The sequence below is a fragment of the Gorilla gorilla genome, chromosome 7 (assembly GCF_029281585.2).
Source record: "Gorilla gorilla gorilla isolate KB3781 chromosome 7, NHGRI_mGorGor1-v2.1_pri, whole genome shotgun sequence".
NCBI classification, from domain to species: domain Eukaryota; kingdom Metazoa; phylum Chordata; class Mammalia; order Primates; family Hominidae; genus Gorilla; species Gorilla gorilla.
Genome location: NC_073231.2, coordinates 20,071,932 through 20,082,567, shown reverse-complemented (window position 1 = coordinate 20,082,567; position 10,636 = coordinate 20,071,932). Strand labels below are relative to the sequence as shown.

The 10,636-nt window shown below is 36.5% G+C and overlaps 1 long non-coding RNA gene across 1 annotated transcript; it reads right to left on the bottom strand.

Moving 5' to 3' along the window:
* Positions 1-1,039: 1,039 nt before the first annotated feature.
* LOC129524329 (uncharacterized) lies at positions 1,040-9,430 on the bottom strand. The gene is made up of 3 exons (XR_008668111.1): positions 9,295-9,430; positions 6,489-6,585; positions 1,040-1,086 (listed from the first exon to the last, which is right to left on the bottom strand). It is a non-coding gene; the product is annotated as an uncharacterized lncRNA (long non-coding RNA).
* Between the last annotated feature and the right edge of the window lie 1,206 nt (positions 9,431-10,636).

Genomic DNA, 10,636 nt, shown 5'->3' with positions numbered 1-10,636 from the left:
GACATTTGAGCAAAGACTTCAATAATAATTCATCAAAGTAAGGCTTATTCAAAGGTTTAACTCATACCTGCAAGAAAACTGAATTTCCCAGCCAATAATGATCAAATTTTTAGTATTCAGTGAGGATATAACTGATTTTTAAAATATACAATCACAAGACAACCATAAGACCATGGGCACTATACACACATTAATATCTCTTAGCAGGTAATCCTAATTGACCAGAGCTAGTGACACTTGTTTTCAGGGAAGGTTTTTCATGAAGAGAAAAGTTAACATGTTGATTCTAACTCAGAACTTTAGGAATTAACTCCTTACTTTTGTAAATACACACTTTTGAGGGAAGGATAAACCGAAGCAGATTCGTGTGGGTGGGTGTCCATCTACCTATCACTGAAAACTCGTTACCTGTATATTTAAAGATATGGAATTTGTACCTTCACCTTCCTCTCCATAGAATAGACAGAATGATGGAAACTATTACCTTCTCCAATGTAATAGTTTCCTGTGACATTTTTTGGTTCCTCAAATTTTCTCTCAAAGATTCATGTATCTGCTTACAAATGTCATTGTTAAGCAACATATTCAGTTCACAGGAAAGTAAAATAAACATTATCGTTACTAGAAATAGGTCAAGTGAACCTATTAGCAAGTGTATTTCTAGATATGCATGCTGTTTTAGATGAGTTATTGATTTCAGCTATAAATAGTCTATGGGGGGTTTACTTGTTTCATTTTTAATTTTAGCAGACTCATTTGATAAAACCAGCACACAACTTTTTAAAAAATATATTTGGAATACTTTTGAACATATACCTTCCAGGTCTGTAAAAAACGGTTTGGAACATTAACTCAGAGTTCATCAATAACTCTTGATGGATCTTCTCTCTTATAAAAGGAAAGCTCTATGGTTAACAACAAAATAATTATAATTATTGTTATTGTGAGATATGCATAAACATAGGTGTGAAAGGAAAAAAAGGCTATGTACTCACCAAACAAGCCTAAGCTGTGCCACTCTTTCTTTGATTACTTCAGTCCTTTACATTTCTTTCGACTCACTGTTGTGCTCTGCCATGAAATCTACTAAAAGAATTTTGTACTGAATTTATTACCATGATTTAGAAAATACCACAAATCAGTAATGTGATCCAATATTAGAGAGATTTTTTTTTCTACCTTTTGAAGTTTTCACTAGCTGAAGTTGTGGGGAAACATGTCCCTGCTATATAATTCTGATGATTTACCCCATCTACTGTATGAATAAAAGGTAGTGCTTCTGGCTATGGAATATAATCTAGTCTGCTGTGACTTTACAGCTTGTATGAGAGGGAAAATATATTTCATGAGGACTTTATTTCCATTACACTAGGTTGTGAAGGTATCAGCCTTCCATCGTGTGTGTATATTTAAGTATGTGCATATGTATATGCTTAAAGGTGTACTGTTTTTTGAGGATGGGATTGGTTATTCTTTCCGTTTAAAGTAGTCTATTTGTTTTGTCTTTTAAATGACTGGCATTCTCACTATCAATGTTTGCCTTTTTTGTCATATCTAAGAAATCCACAGAAGTTTCCTGGTAACAGTCCAGAAATATGAATCGATGCCATTTCAGCAAGTTGGTAAATTTAAGTAGGGCTTAGAATACGTGTTAAAATAGACTAAGCACATTATACACTAAGCGTACTTTATGCCTACAATATATACACCAAGAGAAATACTTCAAGCTGGGCAGTATTTTTCTCTTTCTACAAATGTTTTTGCTTCTTTTGCTCTTTTTTTTAGAATAGAGTCCACAATTGGCTATAGAAAAGTTATTTAAATTCTCAATCTCAGTGAGCAGTATTGTTCTAAAATTGAAAGGAATAGTCTCTAAGGAAGCAAACTAAATATTGTGTGAAGAATTTGTCTCTTGGGCAAATATTTCCCATTTTCAGTTTCTTACAACTCAGCCCTCTCCAAGGAAGCTTCCTAATACTTTCATTTAGAATCCAAATGATATTTCTGACAGCATATCTGCCTCCTCTGACCTGCCATTCATTCCTGCCTCCCCACACAAGGAGCCATAGATAGCAACATGACCAGATAAAAAGCTTTTCCTGAATTTTGGACATACTGTTATCTTTACAGTGTCGAGCAAGTAGAAAATAATTATTTTCCACTTAGGTATTTACTGGTCTCATATCTCATTAACTTTTTAAAGCCTCCCTCTGCATGCTTGGTATTGCTGCATCATGAGTTTTAATGCTGTAGTTTTGTGTGTGATTGCATTCCCAGAACAATGTATATTTACAGAAGCTAACTTCTAATAAAAGCTTACAGTTGCTTTAGAGTTTACGAAAGCACCATCACATGTGTTTTGACATGCATGGCAGCCCTGGGAAGCAGGAAAGAATGCTCTTATTACCCTCATTTCACAGGTGATGGAGGTGAGTAGAAGAGAAATTTCCATTCTAGGGATGGAGTCAGAATTCAAAGTTAATCCTTTTCACTCCAAGTCTGGAATGCATTCTACTGGTCAATACTGTCATTCTGATAACAGATGGCTTACTTAATACATACTAAAAACATTGAATTATAGAACACAATATAATTAATTTTAATGGTGAAATGTATCTATCTACAAATTTCATTCTTTTTGAGATTACTCTTCTGAAATTCTTACTCTAGGAAAAAGCCACAAGTATGCCTTTGACAATGTCTGATTCTTTATTTCCAGTACCTGTTAAAAAGTATCTTGCCCATCACTGTATCCAGTTACAGTCTTTAAAAGCCAAATCCAACAAAATCTACCCAAGGTTAAATAATAAAGAATAACTTTGTGCTTAAATATTTGTATTTAGATACCAACCGACATTAAATATATGTGCAGAAATTAGAATATTTGCTTATTCATTAAACCTGTCAGTAATGTACTCAACAAACTGTATGTGGTACCCTCCATATTTCTGTGTGGGTGATCCTGGGATACCATGGAAATATACATTTTCTGTCAGGGAATACAGAGAAGAACACCTGTACTTCCTGATGTCATCGTAGGGATACAGCATTACCTCTGATTACAAGTATCCAGGAATTCCGGCATGGCCAGAATAGAAATAATACATTTGTTTTCAAGGGTGATTATTTTTAAAGGTTTTATGTAGTTATATAGATTACAGTTTGTTATTTTAAATTATACCTGGATGTTTATTTCAAAGCTTATGTGCTTTCCTGAACAGAGGAAGTATCCTTTGCCTTTCCTGTGGAATTGATGAGACCAAATGTCGTCAAACCTACTTCCAAGGCTTCTGAAGAGCCGCCATAGTATAATGTGTCTTGTACCATCTCAGTGATTGATTTGGCAAGTGAAAGAAGAAATAATGTGAAAACATTTCTTCTGCTTTAGGTTGCCGGAACCAAAGCAAAACATAGAGCTAGCAGTATTATTGGTGGTCCATGCAAAAAATACAAATAAAATAATAAATCCATTTTTCATCATGTGCTGCCTCACAAACCCAAGAAAGTAACAATGATTTTTAAAACCAGAAGGAATATGTTGACTAAGAATCGTCAGGCAAGAAGCAATATATGAGAGATGAGGTCACTAACCCATTCTGAAGGAAATAAAGCTGATGAAAATTATGAAGGAATTACATTGTCATAAACGATTATAAAATTTTGAGAGGTTTTTAATGATTAAATAAATTTGTTCATTCCATTGCACCTTACAGTATTGAGATATAGCAACAAGATATCAAATATAAAAACAGCAATGCAAATATAGAAAAATTGCTTTATCTTTCTTGAATCTTTTTAATGAAATAAAGCAAAAGGACTGCTAAGCTTAAGAAATTTAACACTAAAGAATACCAGTCTATCAAGAACAATGTCTATAAAAACTCTTTTAAACATTATCAAGGTGGATAACAATAGATGGAATTTTTAATATGTCTTGAAGATCCCAAATTGGAGGCTTGACTGGAATAAGTCAAATAGGATGTTTCTGCCAAGGAGGAGAGTGTGGTTGATAGGCTCCAAAGGTGACTGCCATGTGTTCCACCTCCTGGTGTTCACACTTCGTGTAATTACTGCCTCTGAGTATGGGCAAGACCTGGGACTTGTCTTTAACCACTGGAAGATGGCCAAAGAGATGTGATATCATTTGCATTATTATGTTGCATCCTCTTGCTAGCAGACTCTGCCTGATCCTTCTCTCATTTTTTTTTTTTTTTGACTTTGAAGAAGCAAGCAACCACAAATCCTACAGCTGTACAGAACTGGATGCTGCCAACATGGAAACAGGGAAGTGGATGCCTCCTTAGACAAGCCTATGGATGAGAACCAACTCCAGATGATACCTTGACTGCTTCTCTGAAAGATCCTAATCATAGGACCCAAGGAAGCTCTGCCTGGACTCCGGAGTCACACAAACAGATGTGTTGTTTTAATCCACTACATTCAGTGGTGGTAAATTGTGTTACACAGCAATAAATAATGAATATCATGTAAGTTTGGTTTGGTAGCTGTAGACATTAGAACATCTGTGAGAAAGCAAGTGTCTACTTAAAATGTGACATTCCAAATAATATCCAAATGCCTCCACGCACCACAGTCTGAGAGAGAGAAGGAGAGAGACAGAGAGATGGAGAGAGAGAGAGAGATGGAGAGAGAGACAAGGAGAAGCAAAGTGAATAGTAGTTGAATGGGTTGTTTTCGTTTGGAATTTAGTGAGGTTTGGGCCATAAGAAATTCTATCCCAGTGCCCAGGAGACAGAAGATGACAGACTTGGGCTGGGAAATAGAAACATTTTTTATATCGTCTCCCTCCCTCTCCCCACCATCTTAGCCTATTCTCTCTGGGCGATGGAGCACAAAGCTGTGAATGGCCGCTTCCCCAGCCACCTGGGTTCTTAATCTGTGTTAGGCCCAGCTCTCCCCCTAAACTTCCTTCCTCATTAATAAACTTTGGACAGAACACGTAAGTGTGTGGGGAGAATGTTTTAGAAGAGCAACCAAGATATCCCAAAGTACTGCTAACTTGCTGACTTTACAGAATTTAATTTTATTTTTTTCATTCTACAACCTCCACATCCTGAATCACATTATACAACCACAGCAGTGGCTGGAATATCTATTGAACTGGGTGAAGGCTGCAGGAAAGGTTGATAATGACATCGTTTCCCTTTTGTTGGTTTACTTATTTTCAATCAAATTGACTGCTTATTCTGATTGGGACGTGGAAGTATGAGTTTTAGAGGAAGCAGAATGAATGGAGGACCAAAAACACAATAGTCCGGAGAAAGAGGAGGCACGTAGGCGAGATGATGGAGAAGTAGGGTTGATCAGTGTAGCCATGAACTAAGCTTACTTCACCACCAGTTACTCAACTGGTCATACCCACTGTTGCCTGTCTGACTCTCTTGGAGCCCCTGTAATCTGCAGTGGGCCACATGGCCCAAAGTTTGAAAACCTGCCTAACAATAATAGCCACAATTTACTGAATGATTACCCGATGCCAATTACTACAGCACACTTTAAAAATACATTATCTGGCTGGGTGTGGTGGCCCACCCCTGGAATCCCAGCACTTTGGGAGGCTGATGCGGGTGGATTGTTTGAGGCCAGGAGTATGATACCATCCTGGCCAACACGGCAAAACCCTGCCTTTACTGAAAATACAAAAATTAGCTTGGTGTGGTGACACACACCTGTAATCCCAGCTACTCAGGAGGCTGAGGTGGGAGACTCGCTTGAACCCAGGAGGTGGAGGTTGCGGTGAGCTGAGATCGTGCCACTGCACTCCAGCCTGGCGACACAGCAAGAGTCTGTCTTTAAAAAAATAAGTTAAATAAATAAATAAAATGAAATATATTATTCACATTTCACCCTTACCAGAGAAGTGAGCTCAATTTTGACATAAAGATAATTGAGACAGAAAGTGGATTTAAAACACACTGAGTTCTGACAGCTGCTAAAATGAAAAGCAGAGAAACAAATCCAGGCATCTTGACTGTAAGACTTTAGCTCCTAATCCCTACATTCCTATACTTCACCCACGTTATGTGAAAATCTTCAGGTTTCTCTGAAGTTAGAGTTCCATTACTCTCAAGTCTGTATTTTTATTGGATGTTCTATTGTATGAGACGTCCCTGAGACTATTTGGGTTAAAATTTTCTTCAGGCACAAGCCTTGAAAATATTTCTACCCGCAAAATTATTTCATACATTTTGTACTGAAAATAATATATATTTCCATTTGTTTTCATGAAAGGAAATAAGATAAACTAAATGCTAATATCTATACACCAAAATGAGTTTACATCAAAATAATCCAACTACAGGAGCTGTTTTCATTTCATATTCAAAATATCAAAATTTGTCATTATTCTAAATGACACGTCATTTGGATTAGACATAAAGGTCAAGGAAATGTAAAGCATGTTATCTTTAAATAAATGGAGCTACCAGTCAATGCCCTTTACTCATACGTCTGGCACCATTACTCACCAGATACTCTGTGATCAAGATGTTGAACACTAGTGACGTGCTTTGCTCGTTTACTTCTGAACTGTCTTCTAGTGCCAGAGAGAAGATTGGACTCACACTAGAGAGAAAAGGAGGTTGAGCAGATAGATAATACCACTGGAGAAGATGCTGAAATGAGCTGAGTTTATTTTTAACAGCTTCTAACTGTAATTTCTCTCTTGACTTCTAGACACAGATTTGTCAAAGAAGCCACGGTTAGAATAGGACAAACTATGAGTTTCGGGAACTCCATTCAGATTAGGAGTAGAAAAATGGTCTCAGGGATTTAACTCTGGGAAAGCATTCCTCATCTTAGACATAACTAAGACATGCATGGATTTAATTCAGTCAAAACTTTTTACATCAAACCCTTTAACTAGAAGTGGATACATTATTTTGTGGATTCAATTGTTCCCAGAAGTCTGCTATTATGAGACATTCCATCATAAGTCACTATCACTGTTATGACTGACAAACTTCTGTTAAATCCTTGCTATTAAAATTTGTATATAGCATTACAACATACAAGCATTTCCAATGATGGTGCTGTGTACTATCTTGATATGTAACATATATGATTGTGATATGTATCACATAAAATCCTTACCAAAGTTGAAATATAACTATGCAAAGTAATTTTCAATACTCAGCAATTATAATATAATTGTAGAGCTCTTTATTCAGAAAATTTTCTAATTTTGTACATGTCCCTTTAATTTGCAACATTAATATAGAAATTATAATTTTACTAAGTAGTTTCCTTAGTTTTTGTCATAGTGCATAGTATACACCTGTCCCTAAAAATCCATATTCTATTTTCTTCATTTCAAAGACAAGTGTATTTAATACAAAAGTAGATTTTAAATAATAGTTTTATGCTAGGCTGCTACTATATCAATATACCAGAAAGAATATTGATTGGAAGTAATGAATACAATTCCAATGCCAATAAAAATGAAAAGAAACTTGTACTGTTGATAAATGCTAATGAAAAAGAGGTCTCATTTTTTCTGAAACCAGTAAAAAGGTGCAGTTTCTTCAGCGAGAAATACAGTTTTCACCAAGGACCCTGAGATTGTGTTATTTTGTTTCTTATTTATCAAGCAACAACTAAAAATTTTAGAGTTTTAGTTGTTTATTTGTTTTAGGCTAAAAACAAATGAAAATTTGAAACGGGAAAAAAAAAATCACAGGAAAAGGAGTTGTGATGGTAGCAATTCCTCAATAACCAGGGGACCTAGCAGCAACTCTGGGCCTAATTGTGAGCCACAAGAAGAAACTGGTTTTTGAACTTTCACAGAAACCATGAAGAAAAGCGATCATGCCACTTTTCAGTTTGTAAAAGCAAAGAATGGGATCTGGCTATCAGACTGTAATTTGGGAAGGTTGATCTCAAAAATTTGATTTTTTTTAATTTAAATATTTTCTTCTACCTCAGGTATGTGAAGATCTCCAGAATTAGAAAAGAATAAAGGCTATAAATCCTCTGAAATAAAAACCAAGGAAGATTTGGAAACTTTCATAAATTTAATTTGAACTAAAAATGCAAATAATCTGATTGATGAAGGAAGAAAAAATTAGATATCTAAAATGTGATTAAATAAAAACTCCCTGGTCATCTCAGATTTTTTAAATATTAAAAAATGTTTGGCTGGGTGCGGTGGCTCTCGCCTGTAATCCCAGCACTTTGAGACGCGGAGGTGGGCAGATCACGAGGTCAGGAGATCGAGACCATCCTGGCTAACACGGTGAAACCCCATCTCTAACTAAAAAGACAAAAAATTAGCCGGGTGTTATGGCATGCACCTGTAGTCCCAGCTACTTGGGAGGTTGAGGCAGGAGAATCACTTGAATCCAGGAGATGGAGGTTGCATTGAGCTCAGATCGTGCCACTGAACTTCTGCCTTGCGACAGAGCGAGACTCCATCTTAAAAAAAAAGTTTAAAGGCAAAAGCAACAATAACGATGACTAGGAAAACATAAAACATATTGTGCTTACTTCTGCTTGGTGGAATCATGATATATGTAGGAGTGGGTAATTCTTTTTCTGTCTAAAAAATGTTCTATAGGGATCTACATTGTTTTTAAACTTGGAATTAACCATAAATAATTTTTAAAAATGAAAATATGGGATTATAACCAAAGCCAAATACAAGAGGGTGACACAAAACATAAGAATTGCCTGACAGCCAACCAAGGTGGCTCAGCCTGTAATCCCAGCATTTTGGGAGACTAGGAGGATCTCCTGAGCCTAGGAATTCCACGCAAGCCTGAGCGACATAATGAGAACTCATTGCTACTAAAAAAAAAAAAAAAAAAAAAAAAAAAAAAAAAAATGAAATTAGCTGGGCATGGTAGCATGTGTCTATAGTCCCAGCTACTCTGGAGACCGAGGTGGGAGGATCACTTGAACTCGAGAGGTTGAGGTTGCAGTCCAACCTGGGCAACAGAGCAGCAAGACACTGTCTAAAAAAATAAATAAATAAAAAAAATTGCCTAAGGAAGGCTAATGTCAGACACAAACTATTTTTGTGACCTAAAAAAATAGAGAGAGAGAAAGATGTTCACCATAGGCAAGAAAGGAAGGAAAGGGGAAGGGAAGAGAAAAAGGAGGGGAGGGGAAAGAGAGGGGATGGAAAAGTCCAAGCATCCATGAAATTGAGAGATGGATATTTGTGGGGAATTAGGAAAAAAAAAATTGCCCAAATCTTGTCTCTGTTTTTCAGTGAAGGAGACTGATCTTTGCACCAGAATGGGTAGAATAAACATTGAAAAGGTGCAAACATACCTTGGGCTGAGAGACAGAGGGGACTCTTCAGATGAGATCAAGTGTTCCATCCCAGGACTCAGAATAATATTGATTGGAAGGCATTCTATTGTATATGAGTAGGAAAATGAATCCTATTTAGTCCATAGAAATGGAATATTTTAAGTCCATAAATTAGGGATGATCTTGAGGAAAAAAGACAAATAGACTGGATTATGCTTATGAGAATGAGACTCAATTGGCTGGAGTTCATCTGATTGTGCCTATGCCTGTTAGAACTTCCTCAAAGTTGCCGTGGCAATGGGACTCTCTGTCATGCAGAGAGGAGAAAAGCAGTGGATACTAAGTAATGTGGGCTTGAGTAATGCATGTTGCAGTTAATTGCACTATGTCAGAAATTTACGGGAAAGGTTTGGGAGAGGTTTATTTAGTGGACAAAATATGGCCTCAGGAATAAATTACAATGGATTTTAAATAAAAAGGAGTTTACTGAGCCTATGCCTTCAGAAACAACTAAAGTGTTATAAATCTGCAAGCATGGTCAGAGTTAGTACCAGTAAGCCAGGTCTTTATTGGTCTCTATTGCCTCTCCCTGACCTTCTTCATGTGTACTCTATGAAAAGTGGCAGAGCTCATTTTCCTAAAAGCTTCGGATAACAAACTTGAGTTACTTACCGATATGACAGCTTGCTACTTTAACTTTTTCCTCTCTTGTTGCCACAAAGGAAGTTAAAAACCACCTAGAGGTATTTGGAAAAGCAGCTGTTGTCACAGAGAACTTGGAGCTACTGTGAGATCATGGAACCACTGTCACTAATTTTTGAGAAATCTTGGCAAATAAGAGAAGCACTAGGAGGCTGCACATTAGCAAATTTTGGTCCAATTTTATAAACTAGGAAGAAAAAGTGGTTTTTACCAAACTGAGACCTCATCAATGACAACTGTTCAAAATCTGGAATGCAAGATGAAAAGTGGATTGGAAGAATCTGGAAAAGAAAGCATAGAATGAAAGAACAGTCGATGTCATACCCAACCCATTTATTTTACTAGTCTGGCAGATTAAGGAAGTATCTGGACTTCAGCAAGGTTTTGATAAGGTTTCTCTTTATTTTCCTGGAAACAAGGTAGATTAATAAAAGTTTGTCCAGAAGCATTGAGAAGCATAACTACATTCATGGGGCTCTGATCCTTGGAGTAACGTCAGTTAGCATAGACCTAAAAAAGGTGAAAATCTCAGGTGAGAATCTTTGTTCTCAGCCTCATATCTTTACAATTGAATAAAGACATACAGAGTAGGTTCATCAATTCTAGAATTGCAAGATGCCAGGGAGAATAGCAAATACATTTGAAGATCAAGGTCTGA